Source organism: Trematomus bernacchii, unplaced genomic scaffold, assembly GCF_902827165.1.
Source record: "Trematomus bernacchii unplaced genomic scaffold, fTreBer1.1, whole genome shotgun sequence".
Taxonomy (NCBI): Eukaryota; Metazoa; Chordata; class Actinopteri; order Perciformes; family Nototheniidae; genus Trematomus; species Trematomus bernacchii.
This window is the reverse complement of record NW_022987409.1, coordinates 3,882,963-3,890,631: the sequence shown is the minus strand read 5'-3', so window position 1 is coordinate 3,890,631 and position 7,669 is coordinate 3,882,963. Positions and strand designations below refer to the sequence as shown.

Here is a 7,669-nt window from a genome sequence, read left to right as displayed (position 1 = left end):
AATGTATAACTTTTCTCCCAGGCCTTTTGAGCAAATATACAGTTAGACAGTCTATATCGAGCAGTGCGGAAATATTCAAGTGTTATGTAGCTGAAATCTGGGGTAAGTGGCAAGATCTGTAATCAGCTTCCCCTGGCTCTGCAGTGGCACAGCAAACAAAGGCAGCTCGAGGATTGGAGGAGAGTGACCCCAACATGGCCAGTTGTTGTTTACTTTATACAGAGACTGACGGCTGCATGCAGTGCTGCACTGTGTATACGTGACTGAGGTCACAAACCCTCCATACGACTGCATAACAGAACGGACTGCTACTGATTAACTTACATACTATTTATGGCCTTCTTTTCTCAATTTTTCTTAAAGATTCCTCATCTCTCACTCTACACAACCTCTTTGTCCCTCTTTAAAGCACAGTAGAAAGATTATCTCTGGAGGAGGACTCCACTGTCTTTAGCTGATTTATACCCTTTTAAGAACCCTAAGAAATCCACAACAACCCTTATGGCCACTTTAAAAATACCCTCCACTCCTCAGAGATACAGGAGAATGTGCATCACCACCACAGCACATCCCAGAGCAGCGTGGGGAACACACATGTTGTATTCCCTCGACCGTTAATCCTTCATGTTGTTCAGACCATTCAAACACACACAGTATAACACAAGTCATTAAATGTAATTTCTTGGGTTTTGCATTTAAACGACACAGAGCAAACAAATGTCTCTCATTGCCAAAAAAATACTCTTCATCTGTAAGAGATATTCCGTGTTGATTTGATTTGAATTCGGCCCGTCCTCTGAACTCAGCACAGATGTGACGCTGGAGGTGTTTTTCAGAGAGCATCCATGTTCGGCCTCGGTGCCCTGCCTTCCCCTCTGCCTCCTCTGACTCACACTCAACACTGTTGCCAGGGCTACCATTTATTAATATTGGTCCATAACTTTGAGCATCATCACCAGGCTGCAGCTTGGCCGACGGCTGACACTGACACACACAGATACGCATGCAAACACACACACATTCACATGGCTTTGTGAGGAGTTGATGCAGATTGTGAATGAGAGCAGCTAATGGAGAAAATGTTTTTGAAGAACAGGGTGTTCACTGAGACTGAGGAGGACTGGAGGGGGATGTGTTGGACACTAGCGACCCCTTGTGGTTTTTTGTGATGTGTGTGTGCCCTGCCATGTTCAGCACTTTTTGCAACTTTTGTTTAAAATCTGCATTACTTGCTTACTCTAATCAGGATTTGAGCCTGGGGTACACATTGGAAAAGTAAAAAAACAACTGATTTTACAATAAGGTACCCAATATCCTGAATAATTACAAGTACAATTTAACACAATTCTTAACATCATTGCATTTTACTTGAGGATTTACACTTTCAGCTACCTTTTACTTCGATTTTAATACATTTGACAAAGAAACTGTTACTGTGTGAAGAAAATAATCTGAATCTACATTGTTTCCCCAGTAAAAAAAACAAATGTTTAAACAAAAGTTAAGATGATTAACCAGAGTAGTACAAAGTGTGTGTGTGTGTGTGTGTGTGTGGTGTGTGTGTGTGTGTGTGTGTGTGTGTGGTGTGTGTGTGTGTGTGTGTGTGTGTGTGTGTGTGTGTGTGTGTGTGTGTGTGTGTGTGGTGTGTGGGTGTGGGTGTGGTGTGGGTGTGGGTGTGTGTGGGTGTAATTATATAAACAATAAGCACATTGTGATGTGTTATATGAAGTGAAGACAAGTTTTCTACTTGTGTTTTTGCATATAAATAAAATAAATGTCTCTGTTTTTACTTTACCAGTCATACTTAATGAGTTATTTTGGTTATTCCGATGTCCTGTTTGGCTATTTTAATTACAGTTTGATGCACATTCTCTGTACAGGTGTATTCTGCATCAGATTAGCTTCATATTTGCTAACAATATGAACTTCTATGTTAATACAAGAAATAACAATGGAGCTCTTACCCCCCCCAGTTGGTCACTTGGTGTAACTTAATGCTGATGCAGAAACTGTGTCACACCTTGTGGGAGATATAAAGCAAGTTTCCTCTCACTTTTCATTGTAATATCCACAACACATGTATGCATTGTAGACACCTGAATCTTAGATTACTTACAGGAAATTGATCTACAAAGTTATACAGTATATGGCATTCAAACCCTGACCTCATCACTCAGTATATCGAGACAATATTACACTTCAAAGACTACGGGTGGGTGATGTGTTGGAGGAGGGGTTGATGGAGTGTTCCTCATCAGCAGAAAGGGTAATGGAAGTGAGTATTTCAGCAGCTTCATATCATGAGTGCTTTATGTGACTGTACTGTTTGAAAGTTTGATAGGATTCCTAGTTTCAACTGAAGAAATGTATTTACAATAATACCATTTAAATTCTGCATATGGGTTCAATTAGCAGGTAGCACAAGCTATGAGAAGGCAAACAAGCAGATATGCATACACTCTAAAAAGAAATATACCGGCTCTACTTAAATAAATTGAGGTAACAATTTGCGTTGATCTTTTTAAGTATTTCCAACTTAATCGATTATTAAATGAATCCGAGTACCCATTTATAATCTGATTAACTCAATTAGTTCAGTACTACAAACATAATTTGCTTTCACCTTTAAAAACAAAATTAAATTGAACCAACTTAATTTTAATCGTATTAAGTTGCATTTTGTTTAATTTAAGCTATTATAATTTATTTATTTAAGTCCATACTACTCAGAAATGTCCATGCAAATTGTTACCTTAATTTGTTTGAGTATTAGAAACTCATTTATTTGAGTCAAAAACAATATACACATTTAAGTTCCCACTTTTTAACAGTTTATTTTCAAATGTTCTTTACACAATGACCCTTTTTATAACAAATGTTCTCAATATGAATAAAAGTAAATACAACAATTTAAATAAAGGCATGAACCTGCTTCCAACGTTTTTAACATCTCTTTTAGGTAGTTCAGGTTGAGTGTTGTATTTAGCCCCTCAGGCACAGGCTCTGGTCCGCACCCGAGACTTGAAGGACTTCTGTTCCTTCAATCACTATTCTTGCATCCGCACCCCTTGGTCAAGACAGTTCTTCAGCACCTCATTGCTAACTTCCACTTCACCATCCTGGAATAAGATTAGAAAATACATTTCAGTGTTTTTGGTGCCCTCAGATTTGAAAACATTGCATTGTGTTTCAGGTTAACACAAGTTACAGTATGATTAAGCATCGTCTTACTTACTTAAGTTTTCCTTGAAGAGATCCTCCTTTTCACGAAGACACACCACCAAGCAACGGATAGCAACCTCTTTTATTCTTTCCACCGAATCATCCTTAGGAGAACATTTTAATGTTGAGAAAGAAAAACAAAGGCTTGTTTGCAAAAACTGAACATGCCAAGCATTGTCACTTGCTGTTCATATTTATTTTAATTCAGTTTTTATCAAATGTAACGTTAATTCTAACAAGAAAAAATATATATACATACTGTATTACAAATAATGAACTTTGACTGCAACTGTGAAACAGGATACAGGAGGATACAAACAGCTAGCTAATCAGTATGCTATGCATGCTACAGTAGCTTAAAACAAGTAGCTAATGACTACCTTACAGCTTGTGTTACACTGTATATGCAGTAAGCAGCTGTTGTAAATTAAGCTGAACAAAAATGGCTACTTACCAGGTAACTTGATATATTATTAGGTTCAAATCCTGTTGTTCCATTGCTATCAAGAGTTCTGCTTCCAGGATGAATGCAGATTGCTCCAACTCAACATGCGGTCTAGCAAAGTCCGGGCAAGTCCAAGCGTGTGTTCAGTTTTGAAACTATAACTGAGTTACTCTAACTTAATATATCCCTATAGTTGAGTGAACGCAGAAATATTTTTTCAAAATCATTTTTGTTCTTTTTCAGTTTGACTGACTGACTGATTAAAATGAGTTGTAAACTAACAAAAATAAGCTGAGGTAAAAAACGAAATGTTCTATGTTGAAAAAGTATTTTTTTTTTTACATGGAATCTACTAACCCCATGAATCGTGTACAGCGAGAAAAACTGCCAAGACAACTACTTACAATGTGCATAATTAACACAATAAAATTTAAATAAATATCCTTGTGCTGTCTCAGTTTGATTACTTGTGTTCTCACTGAGGATTGCTAAATGCAGTTAACATTGAATATCTGAATGGGGCACTTATATCGGACAAAGAGTGTTGAAAGCTGGACAACTCTCAACCTCAAAGATCGCCATCTTGGCTACATACTGTAGCAGAATGGGAGGGATCAGCAGTGGTTGGACTCAGGTGAACAGCTCACTACACAAATATGAGTTATACATGTTGGTTTTTAGTGCCACTATATTGTGGTTGGAAAAAAGCAATCAGTCTGTTTATTGGGTTCATTTAGCACTCAGTCATTCCCAGCCTACAGACAGAGAGATAGATGAATAGATCATGGTTCATTAATTATTTTCATGAAGGAAGTTATTCTTCACAGTAGATGCATACATAGCACAAACAAGTAAGACATACTGAATTATACGCTTAAACGCTTACAGACTTCACCCCATTATATTGAACATTTCTGCAATTTTTTTTCTTCTCACGGCTAGAGGTTTCTAATGGTTCCCATCAACAGTTTACAACCTTTGAGTCAAAGCTTCATATAATCTCTCTGTGTATTTATTGTTTATTGCTTTTATTGTCATCTATTCTTCTCTGTTCTCTGTGTTATCAGGGAGTTATCCAAACTAAACAAGCTTTAATGACCAATCCTGGGTTTTATGGACCCTTATGCTGATCCCATTTCAATGCACAATAACAGATGGTGGCAGAACATTGACAGCTCTACTTCTCCTTCCCCTCTGTAATGCAGCTTTTGGTCTAAAGGTCAAGGCACTAGAGAAGCTTTACTGACTCACAGCTGTTCTTCCCTGTATCATGTCTGCACAGCATAACCCCATTGAAGCTGTTAAAACCTACAGATACTTAGGCATCACTATAGATGAAAACATCTGCTTTAAACCTCATTAGACAATCTCTTAAAGAAACTGAAATTAAAACTGGGATTATTTTTTTAGAAACAAGACCTGCTTCTCCACAAGTGCTAGGAAACAGCTATAGCTGCCACATTTTTGCCGCTCTTGGACTACGGGGATGTTGTGTACGTGAACGCCTCAGCTCACTCCCTTCATCTGCTGGATGCTGTTTACCATGGGGCTCTGAGGTTCATAACCAACTGTAAACCCCTCACACACCATTGCACGCTGTACTCTTTAGTCAACTGGACATCACTATCAATGCACAGACCACTGCACTGGTACAAACTCATCTATACCGCTATGCTTGGACTGCTGCCCCTCTACATATCCACTTACATCTCACACAACAGTACAGTTATAGCCTACGATCTCAAAATTACACCACTCTGTCCGTCCCCTCAGTACGCACGGTGCTTGGGGAAAAAGCCATATCATACTCTGCCCCCTCAACCTGGAACACACTTCAGCAGGAACTTAAGCTGACCAGTTTGATACCCATCACAGATTTTAAACTAATTTAAAAAAAGCTGGAGAAATCATCTGTGGGTGTTTGCACCTGCAATATCTGACTACCGATGTTTTATTTGATTGTTGCCTCAGTGTTTAGTGTCCTGTCTGTCTGTAACTTTGTGTGGTAGAGTTACCACTGAACAGGTCTCTCTTGAGAATGAGACCTTGTGTCTCAATGAGATTCACCTGTATAAATAAAGGCTAAAAAATAGTTAAGATAAGTGTTACAACAATAATACTAACAGATGTTAGTTCTGTTTTGTATTTATTATGTAAAATGACTCAGACAGTAGGAACTAATGCCGTAACTGAGGCTTATTGCACTGTTAGGGTTAGGTTATAATCTGAATTGTCCACAATGTGGAAAATGATCTTTGTCCTCTTTACAATTATGCATGAATTACAAATAACACTAAAGAAAAACACACACTTCTGGAGAGCCTGGACTGTGCTTGATGTAAACATGATAAGGATGGGACACAAGCCAAGTGGAAGAGTCAGGGTAAATACCATAAATCCTCCAACACTGACAGAGACCTTCATTCAACCTGATTGGGAGGCTTTTATTTGCTTTTTACATTGGACACTTCACTTCCTTGTGGCTTGTGAAATACACCTTGCATGCTGTACTTGCACCCCCCGGTATTTGCATCATTTGGGTGAAAAAGCTCGGCCAGAAGTTACCAAAACCCTGGTCGCCTCAACAAAGAACATTTGGTAGTTTCCTGGGATTATTGAAGAAAATAAGCTTTGTGACAATCAAAAGGATGTTCTCCAGTAATCAAACAACATGGGTCCCTATACAATTATTTGAACTATGAATGTCATACAATTTTTTTGGGGGGGAAATCCATCAAATATTTGTTTGTGTTTTCATGTAATAATGAGGTGAAGCTGCTAGCATGGCTAAATATCTATTTCGTCCGATGTGGCCAAAATGTCTGCAAACACCTGCCTTCTGTTAAGTTTCACCTGAAAACATGATCATTTAGACCAGTGGTTCTCAACTGGTGGGTCGCGACCATAGACTGTATATATAGGTCGCGACCCAGGACCCGTTTCGAGTGGGTCGCAGATGTGTGGGAAAAAAGTTAAACTTTTATTTTGAAGGCCCGGTTTTCTAACGCTGTGCATGCAGTAGGCGTTGGACTGGAAGTACCGGAGACCATAAACGGTTTTGAAAACTTCTGTCACGTAGTGATCATCTTCTCAATAAAACATCTTTGCTGATGTTTTTTCGAGTCTTCTGGCCAATCAGAATCAAGATTGTTGCCGGAAGTCCCCACGGAGAATAACTTTGCGGTAGAACTATACTAGAGTGGCGAAGTCACGCCCATCTACTTCCGCCCCATGGGACCTTATTTCGGAAAAATAATGTATTGAAGTCAATGGAGAGAGAAAACGTATCTTTCGATCCCGTTTGAATTGTGCCATGAATTACACATATGATGTTTGTCAATCTTAAAAAATAATTTCCATGTCAAAAAAGTCACAGTTTGTCGTAAAACTGTTGAAATATAAGACTATGAAAAATACGTAACTAGAAAGACTACAAATCCCAGAGTCGCGTAAGTGATGTCCAACCTGGTCTCACCAGAATGCGTGACTCCACCACGACTCCTTAACACCGCATTGCGTGGTGGAGTCACGAACTTTGCTACATTTACGCGTCTGCACCACGCAAACAACCCCAATGTAAAGTGAATGAGGCTCCTTTGTCGTGGTGCACACACGCATTTCTACAACGTCCAGCATTGAGCTTTTATTCTATAAAACGTTTTTAAAATCTACTTTATAGCTTGTAGTAACTCACGGGAGGCTTCTTTTATTTTATTTGTATTCATAATAATTTGAAAAAACGTTTTATAGAATAAAAGCTCAATGCTGGACGTTGTAGAAATGCGTGTGTGCACCACGACAAAGGAGCCTCATTCACTTTACATTGGGGTTGTTCGTGACTCCACCACGCAATGCGGTGTTAAGGAGTCGTGGTGGAGTCACGCATTCTGGTGAGACCAGGTTGGTGATGTCACAATTGTTTTCCTCCACTAAGAGATAGCTAAAATCAGCGCCATATATGCGGCTTTCACACCAGCGCTTTTCCCTTTCTAGCTCCTAGCT

At 39.0% G+C, this 7,669-nt stretch overlaps 1 long non-coding RNA gene across 1 annotated transcript; it reads right to left on the bottom strand.

Moving 5' to 3' along the window:
* Positions 1-3,089: 3,089 nt before the first annotated feature.
* LOC117488076 lies at positions 3,090-3,765 on the bottom strand. Its single transcript, XR_004556499.1, has 3 exons — positions 3,677-3,765; positions 3,236-3,326; positions 3,090-3,119 (listed from the first exon to the last, which is right to left on the bottom strand). It is a non-coding gene; the product is annotated as an uncharacterized LOC117488076 (long non-coding RNA).
* Positions 3,766-7,669: the final 3,904 nt, after the last annotated feature.